This window comes from Chiroxiphia lanceolata, chromosome 1 (genome assembly GCF_009829145.1).
Source record: "Chiroxiphia lanceolata isolate bChiLan1 chromosome 1, bChiLan1.pri, whole genome shotgun sequence".
In the NCBI taxonomy this organism is placed as follows: domain Eukaryota; kingdom Metazoa; phylum Chordata; class Aves; order Passeriformes; family Pipridae; genus Chiroxiphia; species Chiroxiphia lanceolata.
Genome location: NC_045637.1, coordinates 151878861 through 151900467, shown reverse-complemented (window position 1 = coordinate 151900467; position 21607 = coordinate 151878861).

Sequence of the window (21607 nt, the reverse complement as noted above, 5' to 3'; positions counted from 1 at the left end):
AGTGACACTTCCAAGCATACTGAAGCGTTCAGCTGGCCCAGGCTCTCTGCTCCCACCCTTGCTGCAAACGTCCTCTCCTCCATCCTCTGTTCCTTCTGCATCTACCATGGCAGATGTAACTCTCTGCCTGATCTCCAGATTGCAGGAGAAAGAGCAGAGGAATTTTTTTTCTTTTTTTTTTCTTTTTTCCCCAAAGGAGTGGCATGCAAAATGCAGGAGGCAAAGACTTTCCACAGGGCGAGAGGGAAGGAGCTGTGACAAGGTTTATGGAGCCCTGAGGGGTAAGAGAAGGGGCTGGCACATGAACCAACAGCAGCTCTGGGGCAGCATTACCTCAGAAAGTCAGCGCCCTCATGGAAAAGCAGGATATTTTTAGTTTACCCAGTGTATTTAAATCATCATGGAGCACATTAAAATTACAGTAATTATCCCACCTTCTCACGTGGCATTCTGGGAAGTGACGGATTGGTGGACTGTGTGCTTAGTGGAATCATCTTCGGTGAAGTCCTCCTGCAAAACAGAATTGTTTTGTTTTCCCCTCTTTCCAGCTGCAGCATTCCTGGCCCATTAATACTTGTCAGTTTGAATACTGGGATCTGTTCACAAACCACCCTTCCCTCTCTGGCACCCCAGAGCTGAGACAACCCCTGTGACACCAACTCCTGCAGAACAAAAATGCATTTACACACTCCTGCAGTTGTGAGCTTCCACGTGCAGGCAAGGCTGATGTTTTCTTCATGGCAAGATTTATCCTCTGAATCATTCCTGCTTTCCCCTGTTGTGGGAAATGCAGGGAAACCCAACATCCCCCAGCCCTTGCCCTTGTCTTGCTGCCCCACCAGTGCAGGCAGGAGAAGAGGCTTTATTTCACTGCAGCAGCAGCTTTGAAAAGGAGCTGTTAAAAATGCAACTTTTTGCACAGGAAAAAAAAAATAAAAAAGAAAAAAAAAAAGAAAAAAGAAAAAAAAGACACATTCTTTTCCAGATCAGAAGCTTTATGTTTCTGATTGCAAAATAAAAACAGGAGGGAGTTGAACAGAACAATCTTGACAATGAAACCATTTCCCTTATAAATTGTCATCGCCAAATTCTGGGTTGTCTCCATTTTAAATCTCCATTTTGAAAGATAGTGCTGCTGATATCAAGATAAAGTCTCTTCTCCTCTTCTTGTTTCTTTTCAAGAAAATAAGAATTCTATCAACATCTTGAAAAATGGTCTCTGATTCTTCTTGATGTATCAAAGGTGGGGGGAAGTCCCCAGTATCTCTCCTGCTGGAGTGACATGCTTCTGCCAAGCCTTCAGCTGTTCCCCAGCCTAGAGTGGCCTTGGAGGTTCCCCCAACCCTCTGTGACTTTGGGGGTCCCAAACAGCTCTGGCAGAAGGTTCCTTGGAGCCCTGAGGGGTGTGATCCCTCCACAAGAAGCCAAATGCTTGTAAGGAGAAACCAACAGGGATCCTTTGATGGAGGCAAGCGATGGAGGCAAGGCTGTCTGTGCTTGGAGCATCACAGCAATCCCCTGGGAGGGGATCTGGGCTATCACCTTGTCCCAGGACAGGATCCACACACAGACAGGCTGCAAACTCCACCCCCTCCTCTCCTCCTGCTCGGATGGAGAAGTCTCCATCACCCTCCTCTGCACATGGGAAACCTTGCCAGACCCTGGCCATTCCCCTGCCTCACACCCATGTTCTCTGGCCCCTTCCCATCTCTTCCAGCAGCGTGTTCCTGATTATTTACTCTCTCTAAATGCTGCAGAAAAATGCTGCTTCGCCTGAATACTAAGTAACGAAGGAAAAAAGGAAAAAAAAAAAGCCCATTCCCTTGCTGGACTGTGTTTGTTCTCTGGTTTGAAGTTCGCTGTTACTGCTGAAAGCTTTTTTGACCCTTGTAGGTATTTGATCCAAGTGACCTCTGATGTTTGGGGCACTGATACAGTCCCACACAGAGCCTGTTCTGGCACAGATCTTAAATATCTCTCCATCCATCTATCCATACATATAACTATCCTCCTCTCTCTCTCTCTCTCTCTCTCATTCCAGTGCTATCTGATCAGATCTTGGCTTTCCTTACACTTCTTTCATCGAATTAATATCTTTCCCCCGAGGATGTTTTCTCCCTCTCCCGGATTCTCTCTTTTTGCACCCTGTCATTTCCCTCTCCCGTCTTCCCTTCTCCCGACCCACTCCTCTCCTCTCCTCTCCTCTCCTCTCCTCTCCTCTCCTCTCCTCTCCTCTCCTCTCCTCTCCTCTCCTCTCCTCTCCTCTCCTCTCCTCTCCTCTCCTCTCCTCTCCTCTCCTCTCCTCTCCTCTCCTCTCCTCTCCTCTCCTCTCCTCTCCTCTCCTCTCCTCTCCGCGCTGCCAGTTTGCAGTTGCGTTATGGATTCAGCATAATATATATATTTAAATGGGATGATTTCCACTAACATAAACAGTCTGGCCCATTAATTTCAATAGTGGAGCTGACAGCCCGGGCCTGGAGTCTCATTGCCTGGTGACACATGAGTACAGCTGCTTGGACTTGACGGGTAACTGTTTCCAGTGCTCAGCTGCACATCTGCAGCAGGAAGGAAATTCTTTCTGTAGCGCTGGAAAAAAAATAAAGCTGCCTAAATTTCCCTCCCCACCACCCCCAGATGATGATATTCATCATTCAAGCGTTTCGGCTGAGTGGGTGTTTAATTCAGAGTTTGGAGGGGGGACGTTGATGGTGTGTAACGAGCTCTGCTGTTGATCCTTTGTTCCAGCCGCTGTGGTGTTGCTTTTACCGAGGGCTTCTCCTGAACCACTCAGAGCACTGACATATATCCAGCCACACTGGGTACCCTGATGTCTCCAGAAACAGTTCCTGAATTAAAACAGAGAATGTGCCTCTCCTCAGAGAGGTCGTTATGTTGATAAATTAGAGCAGGGGGGATCAAGCAGTGGGATTTCTTTGAGGTGGCTCCAGCAGGACCTTGAACAGATGATGCCGAGTGTGGGTCAAGTCGTGGTCTGAGACATCATTAAGGGCTTAAGGGCTTCAAAGATGGTGACAGGGCCTAGAGGGGAAGGCAGATGAGGAGCAGCTGAGGTTACTTGGTTTGTTCACCTTGGAGGAGACTGAAATCAGACCTCATTGTGGTCATCAACACATTCATGAGGTGCAGGCACTGATCACTCTGGTGACCAGTGACAGGTCCCGAGGCCATGGCATGAAGCTGAGTCAGGGGAGGTTTAGGTTGGACATTAGGAAAGGGTTCCTCACCCAGAGGGTGGTTGGGCACTGGACAGGCTCCCCAGGGCAGTGGTCACGGCACCAAACCTGCCAAAACTCAAGAAGTGTTTGGACAATGCTTTCAGGCACATGGTGTGATCCTTGGGCTGTCCTGTGCAGGGCAAGGAGTTGGGCTTGATGATCCTTGTGGGTCCCTTTCAACTCAGGAGATTCTCTGATCCTACGACTGCTTGACTCTGTGACCAGCTTTCCTGATGGGACCCAGAGGACCAAGTTAGCAAAGCTTCAGGAATTAGCTCAATCTTTTCAGGCTTTCCCTTCCAGCTGCACCAGAAAAACCTGTCATTAACACTGTGAACCTCTCCAGCTTTGCTTCCTCAGAGCAAGTCAAGTATCCTCACCCACCATATCAGTAGCCACCCAGAAGGACAGAGATCCATGAAGGAAAGATTTTGTGCTCCTCTGGATAACAAGGGCTGCTACTTCCAGTAGGACAGCAAGAGAAACCAAGTCTATTGGATGGACACTTCTGTCCCCCAGAGTGTAAACCAATGTTTCCAATCTGAGAATGCTGAGAATATCGACCCATCACTATTTATGTAATTCTTGCCACAGCATGCACCAGCTTTGTCTGGAAATGGGGAATGAACACAGGTCTGAACATGTCACAGAGTGTCAGAAAGTGCATTAACTTTGAGCAAGTTGAGGTGAATACTGAGAGCTTTGGACTGGTTTTGGAGGGGAATCATCTATTTTAACATGGACATAAAGGAAATAGCTACCACTGAAGCCAGAGTTGTGGCGCTGGAATTCAGATGATGCTTAGAGTACTAGTGAGGAAATATACAGGGAAAAGTCACCCAGTCTGCTGTACTGCCAAGATCTCCCTAGAAAAGGTCTTGGAAAGCAGAATTTTTACACAGTTCCTGCTAAATGAGAGCAGACTCACTCACAGACCTTATTTCTGAACACAGGCTGAAGAAGTGTAAAGATATGAGCAACTGTTGAAGTTGGCCCTGCTTCGAGCAGGGGGATGGGTTGGATTATGTCCAGAGGTCCTTTCCAACCAAGTTTTTTCTATGACTCTGTGGTTCTGTGATATAATTTGCTGTATCTAGGTGGTAGCTGAGTTCTGGAGTTGATAAAAGACGGTGGGCTACAGAGTTTTGACCTTTGGATCAGAAATCTTGTGAGATACCTCATCAATCCTCTGTCCTTCCAGACTCTGGTCCCCTCCTCTCGATGAAGGAGAGAATTCATACAAAATAGGTTTGGCAGTGCCATGTACCATAGATACTATGGGCCTTTTTTTTCCTAAAACAGAGACAAATCCAGTCTAAATTAAAAGTCAAGATCTTTCTGAAGTCTGTTGAAAAAGCAACAGCAAGTAATATTGCTCTGTAACTGAATAACCAAACTCAAAGAGCCAGTCAACTGATCCAGAGCACATATTTGCATTCAATAATATGGCCACTTATTGCACCTTGTGACCTACTGAAACATGAACAAGGTTTTTCCCTTCCCTGTATTTCACTGAGTTGCCTTTCAACATTACAGTTGTCTCCTAGCCCAGAAGTTTGACATGATGAGCCTGGATTTTCCAGAGAAAACTTTTGCCTGATTTGTGGCTTTCCTTCTGTATCCTTTCTAGAGCAGCAAATATCCCAGTCCAGGTGATAAGTCAGGTGGGAGGACAAGGGCATTGTTTTCCTTAATATAGTCAAGAAAAGCTTAGGTTTTGTGATGTTGAGACACCCTGGGAAGGTGATGGGCAATTTTTTTACAAATATCAAGGCTGAGCCAAACTCTGCATAAAGAGCTTGAAGGGTGTGTGTCCGAGCATCCCTTTCTTCTTGATTTGGTTCAGACCAAGTAATTAGGTGTTTCTTGTATGTCATCATGTCTCCTGATTGGTTTGGGACTGAAATGATGTGACACCAGCTTGTGGTAGTGATGAACCCACTTTGGGAACTCTGTTGACTAATCTAGATGGAGATCACAGCATGCAGCTGATTGAATCCCAGTCTAATCCTGGGAGGAGAAGACCAAATGATCCTACAAAAGTCTTCTCAGCCATGTTTTCAGATTGCATCTCCATTCCCACAATCTTTAAAAGCATCTTTGGAGACCCTGCTTTCTCCAGTTGGCTTTTAGCACAAATTTAGCACTACCTGGATGTGCTGAAATATAAAGCCCTTAAATTTGCAGTTCCCAGGAACCCACTTCTGTGACTCTGGAGCCATCTGACAACAAGCAGAAGCCTGTCCTCTCCTCTGAACCTCTTGTCTCAGCCCACAGGCACTGCCAGTCCATGTCCCTGTTGCAGCTTCTCCCAGAAGACAGAGGATGATGCCTATCTGACTGTCTCAGTTCAGACAAGATCAGATGACTCATGGTGTACAAATGTCCCATCCTCTCTATAAAGGAAGCCTTCCATGATCAGTCCTTCAGGACACATCCATGCTGTGGACATCTAAAGGCTGGTGAAATGAACCCTAGTCCAAGAAACACAGAGAGATTCCTCCAAGGACCCAGGAGAAGAGAATGGCCACATTCTTTCCCATCCTTGCTTTCAGCTAATTTGAGCTTGTTTTCTTGTTGCAGAGCAATAAAATAAATGTTCCCTTGCCTGTCTCTGACTTTGAATAGGGCTCTGAAAGACGCAGCAGGAATGGATTTGGGCTGCCTTAAAACATGGATCACATGGTAAATTATTTATTTGCCTGTTTATACCCTGTAATAAAAAAAATACATAAACAAAACCTTCCTTCTTCCCCTCTTAAATGTCTCAATTTATGTGTGTAGATAGTTTATACAACCCCCAGTTAAGTTTGTTTAGATAATACTCGGCATCTGAACAATTTCCAAGCACTTGGAGAGCTTCAGGGGCACAGACAAGTGCTGGTGCCCCTGATCCTGCAGAGAGGGAGCTGAGGCATGTTTGGATCCAACTCCTTGCTGAGGTCACAGGCAGAACAGGATTTCAGGTTCAGAGGAGAAAATGTGGGAAGATCTTCAGAGGATCTGAAGTTTGCAGGACCAAAGTCCAGGGGCCACGTCCTGCCTTGCATCTTATTTTTTCACTCTGGCTTGTTTTTTACTCCTTTTCTCCAAATAGAGAGTTTTTTGTGTCAGGACAAGTTTCTCTACAAATTTGCACCCAGCATAGGATAAGGGGATCCTTTTCTTGAGTAACAGTCCTCTTACAACTCCCTTCCTAACCTAAATGCTGAAGAAAATGTGGTCACAGGTTCCCTGATTTTAGCACTAATGAGAAATGTGAAATGAGACCTCCCAGGATGCAACCAGTGAGTGACAGATTTTACAGTGATGTGTAGGATGAGATAATCCCACCAGGCCAGACAGGGTATTGAAAATGGGAATTACCCACAAGTCTCACAGGGCAGAATTTGTCCCAGAATCAATAGAGCTCATAGACGCCACTTTGATATATAAAAGCAGGCTGGAAGTTTGATGGGCCATCCCTGGCCTGCTGTCCAGCTGGCAGATGGATCAGTGAATCCAAAGTGTCCATGAGATGGAGAAATGTCGCAGCAGGACTCGTCTGTTAATCCCCTAAAATGAGTGCTCAGGATATCCAGCTGAGACTGGGAGCTGAGCTTCATGTGAGGAAGGACAGAATCAGCTTTCCAAGCTGAAAGGAAGACAAAGCAGTGTTTTGGTGAGAGATCACATTAAAAAGCAGGTCAGAGAGAACAGTCAGCCTGCTGATAGTCAATCAGCTCATCCTGCTCTGAGTGCTTTCCAGAGCACCTGACAGTACGTGATGTGTTTGCCCTCACAACTCACTGAGGGGTTGTCTCAGGCAAGGAGAAAGGCACAGTGATTGTCTTCCTCAGGTCTGCCCTTACCTGTATATCCCCACCTCAAACCCGACCTTTTCTTCCCTTTATGTCAATGATCTCTGAGTGATGGGGGGACAGGATGCTGATTTGAGCAGTGCTGGTCCAGAATTACCAACTCCACCATTTAAAATGCTGATTCTGGTCCCATGCACCCTCAAGAAAGCTAGGTTTTCACACTGGTAAAAGATGATGCTTCTAAATCTTCAGTGCTGATCCTTTTCTTCTTCATCACAGGAGCCTAAAACGTATTTTCCCCCAAAAAATGAAAACTTAAAAGGTCTGGTAATTGCCTGACTCCAGGGAAATGGAAAAAGAGCAACAAATTTGGTGGGTGTACCAAGGAGATCTTGGGAGATGTGTTTTCTTTTGTCTATGGTCAATGGTACCTAAAATGCCACATCCACTAGAGACATGTAACTCTTGATGAAACCTGAAGGAGAACTGACCTGAGGGTTGAATGTGCTGACCTTTCCTCATTCTGTTTAACTGTACTTCTGTCTGAGTAAAAAGAACTCAGTGATGATTTTCAGCAATGCATTTCTTCTGCTTCCCATATACTGCTCTTGTAAAGGCTTTTGTATGTTGACTTTAGTCAGTACAAACACAAGAACATGATTACTACCTTGATATTTGAGCTTCTGCGTCCTTGTTCTGCATTGATGTCCAGCATGTTGGGATTCAGCTCTTAGACACTGAGTCCTTTAAAATTACGTTAACATTAAGAGTCATAGTTGTGTTAATGTCTGCTGTTAAAACTTTGCCAAGCTCCAAAAACAAGCATAACAATAAATTCAGATCAAAACACTTGTGTGGCTTTTTGTCTTGACTGCCATTCAACAGGTCATTCCAGGGTGTTCATGGACAGACTGACAGGAAGGCACAAGTAACCAGTGTGGCTGCACCCAAGAGCAGAGCTCACACCTTTGCCATGGGGCACTGTAGTTATTCCAAAACACCTCCCTGGGACTGAGAGGAGCCACCAAGAGCAGGGCAGTGGGTTCTTTCTGAGGAGCATCGTGGCTTTGCCTAAGTCCTCACCGGGGTGGTGACCTGGGCTGAAATTCAGTCTGTGTACCCCGTGTCACAAGGGAGCAATTTGGTTACCTAAATATAGATGGCTTGTGCCATTTGGGATGTTCCAGGGTATCCAATTCATGCCCATGCCCCCGGAAGGGGAGAACTCATAGCCATCCTCAGCTTCTTCATGAGGAGAAGTGGAAGAGCAGGCACTGATCTCTTCTCTCTGGTGACCAGTGACAGGACCCGAGGGAATGGCCTGAAGCTGTGCCAGGGGAGGTTTAGGTTGGATATTAGGAAAAGGTTCTTCCCCCAGAGGGTGGTTGGGCACTGAACAGGCTCCCCAGGGCAGTGGGCACAGCACCAAGGCTGACAGAGCTCAAGGAGTGTTTGGACAATGCTCTCAGGCACATGGTGGGATTCTTAGAGCTGTCCTGTGCAGAGCCAGGAGTTGGACTTTGATGATCCTTATGGATCCCTTCCAACTCAGGAGATTCTGTGGAAGACACTAGACCTGGATGACACTGGGTTTACAGGTGACCCTTTCTGGTTCTGTAGCAAGAGGCCAAGTGTGGCATCTTATCACAAGGCAAGGCTTGATGGGGCTTGGAGCAACCTGGTCTAGTGGGAGGTGCCCCTGCCCATGGCTGGGGGGTCGGTACTGGTAGATCTTTGAGGTCCCTTCCAACCCAAACCTTTCTGTGCTCTGTGATAACATCAACAATGCCATTAACTTTCATGTTAGGCAACCCAATCACACGTTCGTGGCTCGTCACCTGCATCACACCCAACCTGCAAACTCTCAGCTTCATCTCCACCGACTGTCACAGCTGCTGAGACACCCTGCTCACATGGAGGAATCCACACACAGGCACCTAAATTCAGGTGTTTATTTCTGTCACTGCACTGCAATCGTGGGGCTCCACATGTAGGTATCTCTCAATCTGCAGAGGGGGTGACTGTACCCAGGGAAGTGTGAGGCTTGCTGTTAATATTATTCATGGAAATCTCTGCTGAGAAGAGTCAAGTCCTCTGGTCCAAAGCAGCCTTTGCCAATCTCCAGCTGCAGGAAACATTTTCACATGCCTGTGCTAGAAAGCATCTCATTTGCTTTATCTCCCTTGCAGATGCTTACCTCTAAGCTTTTCAGCCTGAACCTTTTTTTTTTTACAAACCAATTCTGTCTAACCGGTCTGGGGGATTGAGACTAGCACACAATTCATCCTGGAGTTGGCATCTAAACTAGAGCAGATGAATCATGTCTTAGAAGTGCCTGTTTCAGTCCACTGACTGAAGGAGGGACCTGTGGCAATGAGTTCAGAGACAGACATCAGAGCTGGAGCCAAGAGAGGTGAGCAGGATACAGTCTCTGATTTCTGAACCATCTCCACCCTTACCCATGCAAATGAATAAGGCAGACTGCAAGCACAGCTTGGGAGGGAATCCCTCCATGGACACACCAGTGGGCACTGGAGCCCAGAGGACTGCTGCTGGTGGGAGCAAAGCCATCTGAACAGCTTGCTGCCACCTGGAAGTCAAGATGAGAATAAGAACCAGATGGTAAGATGTGAGACCTTGATTAATAATAATTTGAATGCCTGCTCTGTGCTTGAAACTTCTCATCAGCAGATCTCGTGTGGCCATCAGTGTCTGAGGAGTTACCTGTGATCAGCTTCGCAGCCAAACAAGTCCCTGGAGACCCAAAGCCCGAACTGGCACCACGTGTGTCTCCTGAGTAGATCAGACTCCAACCAGCCTTCAAATGCATAATTTTGGAGTCAAATCTGGAGGTTGTCTGGATGCAAATTCAAAGGCAGGTCTGAGTTCAGACTGGGACATGGCTGTTCGCATAGGGATGGCCCAAGGCACAAGGGACACGACAGGGACAGCTTCATGTAGGGTTTCTCTCCCATGCCAAGCTCCCGGCCTTTTCTCTGCCTCCTGTGTCAGGACTTCCCATCTCTCCAGCTGTTCTCCATCCCCCTGTCACTGAAGTGCTTGTTGCATGACTGGGGACTCAGGTTGGAGAGAAGACACTTCTCCTGGAGCGCAGGCTCTCCTTGGGCTGGTCAGCAGATTCTGAACTTCTTCACCTTCTCACAGTGAGAGGCATAAAATTTTAGCACATCAGATGAAAAGCCTCATTTAAAACCAGCACGACCTAGAGGCCTCCATGTATTCCAAAGCCTCATCTGCCTTGACACACACATGTTTCCCTGGTAGCCCAGCATTCCAGACACATTTCCCACATGGAAGCAGCCGTGACTGCATCGGCAGATCTAAAGTGTGTTGCACAACTGCTGCAGCTGCAGGGGCTTCTGTGGCCAAGTGCACGTGCACAGGTCCTGTTGCACGCCCAGAATGCAGCTGTGGGAAGCACAGGAGCCCAGTGACGCAGCCCAGTGAGCCATCCAAGCCCGTGGAAAACCTGGCAAGGTGGATGCAATACGGCAAAATGCCTTTCTTCATCTGCCCCTTCATGCTTATCGATTGGAATATTAATAAAAACTTGTTCAAAGCTCCGAGATTACTTGGGAATAGTCCAAGCTTCAGCCCCAGCCATGCTTGTAATGAGGGGGCTTGGGGATCAAAAGCATTTTAAAATGGCCTTGCTAATCAATCATCAACAATTGGGTAAATTAAGCCCTGCAGTCTTTCCTTTGCGACCAAGGGATCTGCCGGACGTGTCTTTAATGAGCAGATTCCTATCCCTTTAATATTCCTTAATACCTTTCTAGAGGAAATGAACCACAGGGAGACTTTGTTGGTGGAATGAGAGGAATGTAGATAACTGTGGGCCTCTGAGAAACCCCGGCTGCACAGGGGATGTTGGGCACTGCAGGGCAGTTTCCTTCCAAAGATCCTGATAACGCTCCTCATAACTCCTTTGGCCAGTGCCACTGCCAAGAGCAAGTGTTTGTTTTCCTCCTTATTGCCAAGCTAAGCCCTGTCCTTACTCATCTTCTCCAAGGATCATGTCCATCTGTGGTGAAGGCTTATTTCCTAAACCCATCAGAAAGGTAATGGCCCTAGAAGCGGATTCTTGTTAATTACTAACATGCAAGAGGTAATGCAAGTATCACAGGAAGGCAGAGAAGCTTGGCTCATCTTGGTGCTTTACTGGGACAGCTGGCATTTGTCACCTTTTTTCCATGGTATCAGGCCTTTGGGACCCAAATTGTGCCAAGGGAGGTTTGGTTTAGACATAAGGAAAAATTTCTTCCCTGAAAGGGTGGTCAGGCATTGGAGCAGGCTGCCAGGGGAAGTTGCAGAATCACCATCACCAGAAGTGTTCAAAAGGCGTGTGCATGTGGCACTTGGGGCCATGGTTTAGTGGTGAACATGGTGTTGCTGGACTAATGGTTGGATCCAATGATCTTGGAGGTCTTTTCCAACCTTAGTGATTCTGCAGGATATGCCCCCTGTCTCTTCCTCTCTTTTTGTGGCACAGCTGTACTTGTGGCCTTTTATTGTTGGTCTTCACTGTGTTAAGAGGGGATTAGGAACAGTTTTGTGGCCCGCAGTAAGTCTTGCCTGTGGGATAATGGGTTCTGTAAGCCTTCTGTGCTCACAGACATCTATCACGACACTGAACCCCACCCTAAAAATCAAAACACCAGCACTTCTTGTCAGGTTTCTGAGTATGGGGAACTTCTAAGCATGGAAATTGTACAAATGGCACCTGTCTGGAGAGGGATGGGGCTCACGGGAAGGCGTGACTGCAGCTCGGATAAATTCAGGTGGCTGCAGACATGAATAATTTGTCTTAATTGGGCACTCATTAGAGAATCACCAAATTATGTATAGGAAAACTGTGTTGTTCCAACACATTAGGATTACACTGGTCTAAACACAGGGAGAAAACTCGGACACGGTGGTACGTTACAGAGACGTTTTCCAGCCGGATGGTGCACACAGTGTAGGCAGAGGATTCCAAGGGGATTTAATTTCTCCCAGCTTGACAGTGCTTTACCTCTTAAGTGCGATGGCACAGCAATTAGCACATCCAGCATTTAGCACCCTGCTTTGCCCCTGGGAGCGGGGGCGGGAAGGAGGAGCAAATCCGAGCCGAAAGGCAGAGTCCGGGCACTGCTGGGATCACAGCGGCGGCGTGGGGACCCTCTCCACTCGTCTTCCTCGGAGCATCCGCGGCACACGCTCCTCCTGCACAGACACTTTAAATAAAAGGGATTTATGAGATCTTGTCCACAGGCAGCGAAAGCCGCTATCGATTACTGCAAGGCTCTTAAACGAGAGTAATTCACAGCCCTCTCCAGTTTGGAAGGCAAGCTCTAATTTAATATCATTATGTCTTCATGCCCCCACACATTCCACTGTCTCATTCACTGAGCTTTTATTGGGCTCTGGATAAATTATGGCTGGATATGCTGCCTTTTATCTGACCTATTTTTAGCTATTCTAGCTTTTTACATATTTTTTTCCCCCTGCCATCACAACTGGCAATTAAAGTAAAATGATTTTAAAAAAAAAATATGATAAAGTTCTGCCCGGCTTTAACCTTTATTTCTTCTCTTTTGTGTGCTGGAGGATGCCTTTGTTATTGCTACAGCATTTCGAAGACAGGAGTTAATGAAAACTGTTCCCCCAGATTTTATTTCTTTCCATTTCAACAAAGTGCAAAGTGACTTCGACCCAGCTGCTGAGTACTCCCAGCTCATTCCATTTTCCCCTCAGTAATTGTGGTCCAGAAACTTCCAGAGACTTTTCCTACAGGAATTCAAGCATCCTCAGTCCTCAAGAGCTTCAAAGGAGGTTGGTGATGGACGCCCCTAAGGCTGGACCCCAAAGTTTTCAAAGCTCTTTGGTGCAGAAAGAAAAACATGGACAGCTTGCACCTGGGGAGGGGGGTGGTGATGTTTTGGTGTTTTGTTTTTTGTTTTTTGGGTTTTTTTTAATAAAGAGTGTTTGTTTTCTGATAATATAAATATAAAAAATATTTTGGTTTTATAACTTAATTCTATAGTAATAGAATACATACTGTACATAGTTTTATTTATAATTGAAGTGTTATTATTTAAATTTTGGATCTTCTAATGTTTCAGACATTGGAATTATTTATCTGAAACAGCTGGAGAAATTAAAGATTTCAGACTTTGAAGGCTGAAGATGTCCTTGTGCCCCTGAACCTTTGTACACTTTTTCCAGTAATAACAGTTTGATCTGCCTTCAAAAAAAAAAAACCCTCCAAACTACTCCACATATCTATTTTTCATGCTGTTTGGATTAGGAGTAAGGCCACATGATGGTGTAAATCACTCCCACTGACTTCAAAGCGCTTTCTTCCTAAACTTTTTCCACAAAAAATGTTGGTCCATGAAATCTCTCCCAAAAGAAAGGGTTTGGCCTTTTGCTCCTCAACTGCAGGGCTTGGGCACTGCATCCCATGAGTTCTCCTCTGCTCTCCAGGAACACACCAGGGCTTTCTTGGGCTGGGATGTCCAGCCAGCAGCTGGCAGGGCTGGGAAATGGAGAGGAGGGTGGTGGCATTGCTGTGGCTTTGGGGGGACAGGCTTCACTGCTGCCCTGGGGAGCCCAGGGGGATCTCCCGGGGTGGATACACAGAGATCAGTTTGGTATCAGCTCAGGGCACCATCTGACCACGGCAGTGAGAGACTTCCACACCATCCATCCACTGGAGATGGATGTTGTCTGCAAACACAAAATTTACCAGAGGTCAGGGAGATTTTCCCGGGATCCAAGTCACCTTGGCAATTTTGGCAGAACTCATCCGTGAGAAACTTTCCAGCCTCTTGCCTCGATGCAGCTCTGGGCACTCAGAAACATTACCTTTGGTTGAGGAATTCAAGACAGGTTCTTCACTGCTCCCTTCTTCAGCTTTTCTGTTCACTCCCCACCTCTGAAAACCGAGGCAAACCCCCAAATTTTGAGAAGTCTCACTTCAGGCCTCCCACATTTGCTTGCAAATAGTTCTGATGTTTTTCTGCTATTTTTAAGAAAAATGTCATTATGCTGATATTTCCTCCGTACAACAATTCCAGTTCCTGGATGTATTTTTAGGCATATTTCGTTCATAACTATTAGATCACTGTCATGTTTGGTTTTTTCCCCTCTGCATTTCTGGTGGATTAAGAATTACCTTGTTCTATTTATAAAAGCATACATAGCATAGTGTAACACTATAAATATTGCTTGTAATTAACTCTGATATTGATATAATTATCATAGATGAATAGAAGAGTGTTAATTAGACGCATTGAACAGCTTCCCAAGTGCCAAAAATCCATCGTTTAACTATCCCCAAAGTTCTGGTTTGACTCTGCCAGAGGCGGCTGCCCCGTGCCATGGCTTGACCCCCCTGGATGTGCCAAGTGTCCCGTGGGGATTCCTGGACCATCCCAGCCCTGTGGAGGAAGAGGATGGATGCTGGACTGGTGTCTTGTGTGAGAGCTGCACAGGTTCCCCCCAGCAGCCACATTCCCACACGTAACAATCGTGACAGTGCCGCTAACGAGAACCAAGGATCACGAGGCAGATTTCCCTCTCTCCACGGCCAACACAAAAAAATCATGAGACTGGATTTGGAAAAAAAACACGGGGCTTTAAAAACCATGCCTGTTAGTTGTTTTCACAGATGAGCTTCTTTCAAGCAGCTTTCTCCGGTCACGAGGGAGAGGAGGTTTTTTTCCCTCCCCCCACCCCCCGCCCTTAATTTAAGAAGGAAAAAAGTTCTTAAACTGATAAATAATCACCAGGTTCCAGGAGCTGGGGGTTTTGAGTAGACCCTGCACGAGGACATGGGTAGAAGGTAAGTTTTGAAGGATATGGTATGTGATTGAGCCACATTGCAGCTTTCTAATCACTATACACAAAGAGGGAAATAACAAAAGACAGATCTAACATAAACACTCTAATCCCACAACACTGAAATATGAAGAGGAAAATATGTGGCAAGGGTTTGCTCTTGTGTGTGTCTGCTTATTGTGTTTGCCTGGTTGTGAGACACTGTGCAGAGTATTGTATTGACCCTCAGGCAAAATCTTTCCTAGCTGGAATACAAAGCAAAAACACTATAAATAAATAATGTGTTGTGTTTTGTTTTTTTTTTTTAAATAAGACCTTAAACCATCTGATACCATCTGATTAGAATGTCCAAGTGCTGTATTTAAAAAAAAGGGGAAAAAAAATTAAAAGTAATTTGTCACTGAAGTAATGTGGAGTTAATTTGGAGATCTCTTTCAGAGAGAAAAGCTCCCCAACAGCAGCAGTTGCTGTGACCTGAGATCTGCAGAAAACTCATGGACATAGAAAAGGGAGTGGAAAAGTGGTGTGTACCTCAGGTCATCAGAAGGGTTATGCTTTTCTGCTAGGTTATATGGGGTTTTTTTTAGGATATATGCTGCCCTTCTGCTGGGATATACAGGCTTTTTTAGGATATATGGTGCTCTCCTGCTAGGTTATACAGTCTCTTTTAGGATACAAGGTTCTTGGCCACTAGATTATATGGGTTTTTTAAGGATATATGGTGCTTGCCTGATAGGTTGTAAGGAGGTGCAGGGGTGAGCAGAGCTCTTGCACTCCAGCATCACCCAGATATGGGGGTACCCAGAGCAGTAACATCACAGCCACATCGGGTCCATGCCTCCCAGCTGCCCCAAAAGCACACATTTGGGTGCTCCAGTTGCAGGGCAGGCTGGGGTAGGGAAAATGGAGTGTTTTGGGTTCAAAGAGTCATGGAATCATCAAGGTTGGAAAAGACCTCTGAGGTCATTGAGTCCAACCATTAACCCAGCGCTGCCAAGCCCACCATGAAACCATGGCCCCAAGCACCACATCTGTATGTTTTTTTAGCACTTCCAGGAATGGTGACTCCACCACTTCCCTGGGTAGCCTGTTCCAATGCCTGACCACCCTTTTGGTGAAGAAATTTTCCCTAATATTCAATCTAAACGTCCCCTGGCCCAGCTTGAGGCCATTTCCTCTTGTCTTATCGTTTGTGACTTGGGAGAAGAGACCAACCCCCACCCGGCTACAACCTCCTCTCAGGTAGTTATAGAGACAGATAAGGTTCCCCCAGCCTTCTTTTCTCCAGGCTGAACTTCCCCCCCAGTTCATTCCACATGCAAGATTCAGGCTCTCCTGCCACACACAGCCAGGCTGGGAGACACGTGAGCAGTTTTTCCTGGAAATCAGACCAGGTCAGAGAACATCAGGGGCAGGAGGAGGGTTAGCCTGGTCTCACCACTGTGATAACTGCACATGTGCTCTGCAGGTAGAGGAAATCTCCTCCTTGCACCCCGTGCCAGCCTCTCGCAGTGGGATTCGCCCATAAATTAACCGGATCTTTTATCACGTTTTAATTAACAATGCACTTGTATACAATGTACTTGGATACCTCTGAAACAGTATAAATAATACATGCAAACAGCAGCAGTTCCTCGGTGCAGCAGGGTTTGGCTGGATCAGTATCGATCCCTCTTTACAGCCACATTTTCTTAGAGGCAAAGGATAATATATTTCTTACTCACGGAGTGGTTAATTACTGCCTGAAATAAATCAATATTAACTGGCTGAGCAATGTAACCCATTAGTTGTGTTTAAAATGAACCAGTCAATGTGGTTTTCTCAGAAACTGATTTTTGGGGGGGGGTTATTTACATTTCCAGGTGTTAGGAATTTGCGTCAAAGAAATCTCTGGCACTGATAACAAGCGCTTCGTTAACTAATTAAGCTGATAAAGCAGCTCAGTGACTGGTATAGTTCACTGAGAGTTCAGATTTAAGCTGACCAGAAATGCAATTCTCTGAAAAATTTTAAGAGAATCAATCAATTAATAAGGGGAAAAAACTTGCTGAAGAAAGCATTTGTTCTAGCTGGGAACTTAGGGAGTTTTTTTTGACTTTGAGAGATTTTTGAACACTTGTAAAAGGTAAAAGTAAGAAAGCACCATAACTAAGAAGGTAATTGTAACTGAAATATTTTTCTTGATTTTATAATCTTGAAACAAACCCCTCAGATTTTATTGAACATAATTCCCACGTGCTTTTTTTTTTTTTAATATGTTATTATTATTTTGGGCAACTCAGCAAAATGTGACTCAAACCTGCACGACGTCTGTGGATATCTGGATGCCTTTTATTCCTAAAAAAAGGTTTGGTGCAAAAAACTAGCACTGCAATTTAGATGTGTTTGAAAAAGAGAGAGGAGGACCTCGTGTTCCTTCCTCCTGAAGTCTCCCTGTGCTTTGTGCTGAGGATATTATTAGGACATTGCTATCGTGCAGGAAAAATCCCAAAGTGAGCTCAGGGCCTTGCTGAGCGCCTTTGCGATGGAAAACTTCCTTCAAAGCACCTTTAGAGCTCAGAGAAAGGCAGAGCCACGTGCTTCTGGCACAGAAAAGATGCACCTCACTTAACGCCAGGTACCCCCCAAGTTCCAGTGTGCCTCGGATCCGTTCCCCCCAGACTCCCTTTACGATTGATGAAGAAAAAAAGACACTCTCAGGTTGAGGTTTTTCTGCACTAAATTGGGTGATAGATTTAGAAGGAACCCATGCTGGGCTCGTGGACTGTGGAGGCAGCCCAGGGTGACCAGTTTTGGTGGAGACACCAGCACTTGTAGAACTAATTATGGAATCATAGAATTTCCTGAGTTGGAGGGGACCCACAAGGATCACCAAAGTCCAACTCCTGGCTCTGCACAGGACATCCCAACAATCCCACCACATGCCTGAGAGTGTTGTCCAAACACTCCTTGAGCTCTGTCAGCCTTGGTGCTGTGCCCACTGCCCTGGGGAGCCTGGTCAGTGCCCAACCACCCTCTGGGTGAGGAATCTTTTCCTAATATCCAACCTAAACCTCTCGTGAGGTTTGATATCTTTGACCCTGTCCAAGTTTGCTGCTGAATAGAAATGTCCATGCTTGGCTTTACCAGAGCAACTCCTCATACTCAGCTCAGTGGGGATCACTTCTGGGAATAACTTGTCCAATTTTGGGTGGCTATGGGAATGAGATTTGGTGCTCAACGCCTTCAGTGCCACCACTTCTGCAGGTCAGGCAGTGCAGGCAGGCAGCACTCTGCTTAATCCTGTTGAGTTCCCTGGAAATTTATGCCACTGCAGTGTAAGAGCCCATTTCTACTGTCCTTCGAGATGCAAGGGATGACTGCATAGAAAAACCACAAACCAGGCCTCTGCTCTTCCAGAAATATTTGGTTGTTTCACTCAGGTGACACACAGAACCCTGAGCAGGAGGAAAGGGATGGCCATCCATCATCTCCTGTCAGCACCTGGGAGGAATTTGGAGATGGAAGAGGAAGAACACAGCCAAACTGCAGCTGAGGTTACAGTGTCCAGTCTGCTCTTCTCCATGTTTGAGACCAGGAGTAGCAGACAGAGCTGCTGCTTGAATCCCATCACCTCTGCCTGCTCAAGCCTTTCATCTGGGAATGCCTTCAAGAGGCTCATCAACTCTGGATGAGTTACAGTCTATCAGCTAGAAAAACATCCAGACATGATTTAAAGGCTCTGCGCGCTGGTTGTAAGGAAGCACTTTCAGCAGTTTATCTCTCGTGCTGGTAAAAATTGTGCCCTATTTCTGCTTCCAATTTTTCTGGCGCTACCTTTCACCCTCTGGTCACTGCCCAGCAAGGTTACAGGGCTACCTGTTCTCAAAAATCTGTTTCCTACACAAGTTCCTGGCAGACATATAAATATTAAGATATTCAGTGCCTTTTAATTTTCTGTTGGATAAGCCAAGTGGACCAAACTACTCAATTCCTTACTCCTAATATGGAGCAGATGGCTGCTCCCATCCCAAACAGCCTCAGAGGCTTGGGTTTGGTCCTCTCTCATGGGCTAGAGGCACATTTAGCACTCTCACAGCCAAGTGGCTGGAGTCCTTGGGTCCTTTGCATCAATAAAAATCTTGAACCACAAGTAAGATGAGGGACATATGCCTTTGTTTTCATAACCAACCAGAAGCTTAAGGTTTTTCATTTGTAAGATAAGCAAATGGAGCAGAAGATCCCAGGTTAGGAACCATTTTCAGCTTGTCCATCTTAACTGGAAAATCCCAAATTCAGCAGCCTTTGAGACCTGCTGTGACTTATGTTCTTCTTCAGGTTTCACTGTGCAACCTCAGGACTAGACCATCCAGAAACCTCTTCTGTGGCACCAAGACAACCTGCTGATCCAGCACTGCCTTGGTGATATATCCCAGGAAGCCCCAAAAATGTGAAACAGCTTTTTCCATGAAAAAGGAATGTAAGATGGGCGGTTTGCAACCACAGACAACGCTCGTGGATGTGACTTGAAGGCAAGAACTGACTTGTGAAAGCCAGCAAGGAGTGAAACATATTGAAAATCCTGGTTTATCCCAACCCACCACAGAGGCAGCTGCAGTTCTGTGCTGCACTGCACCGAACTCTGTAGCAGATGGTTGGGAAGGCACTGTCTGGCTGCCCTTGCTTTGAACAACCTCCCAAAGTGTTTTCCTCTGTCATAACCTGAACAGCTGCACAATCAGTGCTGCCTTAGCAGGTGGTGGGGTGATAAACAGAGCACTTGGACATTACCTAGTGATGCCCTGGCACATGCTCCAGAGTCCTGCTCTTTGTACAAATACCTTGTTTTTCTCTTATTTCTAAAGAGCAAAGAAATACTTCAGTCTCTGTTTTGCAACAGTGACCAAAGGGACACTCAGACCCTTCAGTCTGTTGTTGCTTCTCTGGGTTTTGTGCCCCTGCACAGTCACTGGTATTGTCAAGACAACAAATTTCAGTGCTCTGGTAAATAATTCTTGAAGGATGTGAGATAACGAGTGTCTTCGTTAACAGGAATCCCAGACATTCCTCAAACATTTGTTCTGGGACACAAAGGTCGATGTGGAGCCCAGGTGGGAGGGAATCTCCCCTCTACACCGAAGAAGGGAAACCAAGGGAAGGAATGGGAGCAAAGCAGTGGTGAGGATCCACCTGAACATCCCTTCCTGCAGAGGTGGTCCGAAGGGGTGACCCCACATGCCTGGTGGCATTTGAGAAGCAGCATCTCTGACCCGGCCTAATAGGGATCAAATGAATTAATAAGAGACTGGCCCCATCTGCATAGTCCTGGGACAGGCTCATATCCAAACTCATCCCTTCCCAGCCTGGGGTGCGGACTGAGGTGCAGGATTCTGGTTTGAGCTGCTCTCAAGCAAAGACGTCAGGCACGCTGGCTAAAGGCTTTCATTTTTTACTGCAATGCCGCCGCCTGCCAAATCAGCTGAGCTGGGAAAACAATCCATAATTGACTACAGAGGCATGAGGTTATAATGATTTACTCCTTTTCTGAAGCATGCACGTAACCTTTGCCAATTTAGCCAAAAGTTAGAAAGATTTTTTTTAATGACAAAACATCCAGAGGAGGAGACACTTGGGTAGGGTGGGGGGAATTGTGACTGTGAATTACCAGAGTCTCAAGTCATGGGAGGTTGAGGACTAATGATGAAAAAAGAAGGTGCAATGCATAGATTTGCTCACAGATAAGCATGAAGCACACAGCTTCCCAGTGGGAAATGGGAGGCAGCCTGGCACAGACTGGAGCAGGTAAGTGGGGTTTTCCTGCTGGGTTGGAGTTGTGGTGCTGCATCCCTCATTCCTTACCATCACCCGGCACCTACACAGCACACTGTGGGTCATGGCAGGCAGGAGCAGAGTTAGTAGTGGTCATCTGCCTTCTCCCATGGGAAATCTGATGGCTGAGACTTGGGACAGTGTCAGGGCGAGCTCTGCACTGGGATGAGACCAGCTGGCCCAAGGAGCAGTGCCAGCATGGCAGCAGCCATATGGAGCTTCTCATTAATGGGACAAGTGAATAACTCTTCTCCACACAGCCTGAAGAGGTGAAGTAGTCTGGAGTGAGTATTCCCATACTGAACACAGGAAATTACTTGCAAGTGCTAATAACCCACATGCCATTACCTGTGACCCAGGGAGGACAGGCAAAGGTCTTGCCTGTCCTTCCAACCCTCTTGCTCTCCTCTCCCTCACTCCCAGCTCTGCTGTCCTACCTCTTCCCTTGTGGCTTCTGAACTGCACTGTGAGCAGCTTCAGAGAGAAAACTAACTTTGCCAGGAAAAAACACAAGATCAGTTTTTTTCCAGTTTCATGAGTTGAACTGGCTCAGCCAAACCTTGAAGAGTGGCTGGGCTATGAAGAGAAGATCGAGGCTGCCCGGTGAGGGCAGTGTCAGATGATCAAATGCCCACAATTCCTCATGGAGATTTGCTGTTCCCATCATTTCAGGGCAGGGAGGGAAGAAGTCAGGTGTATGTCAGAGAGCCTTTGGGTCCGTCTTGTGGGAGTCTGATTTATACTTCTTCATAGAATCACCAAATTGTTTGGGTTAGAAGGGACCTCAAAGATCACCTAGTTCCAACCCCCTGCCATGCTCCCTTGGATGCTGTTCCTAAAGAAGACTGAAAAAAAAAGCGTCTGGGGACCTTTGCTGTAAAGACCCAATCAGATCCCTGAGCCACTTCGTGCAGTAAG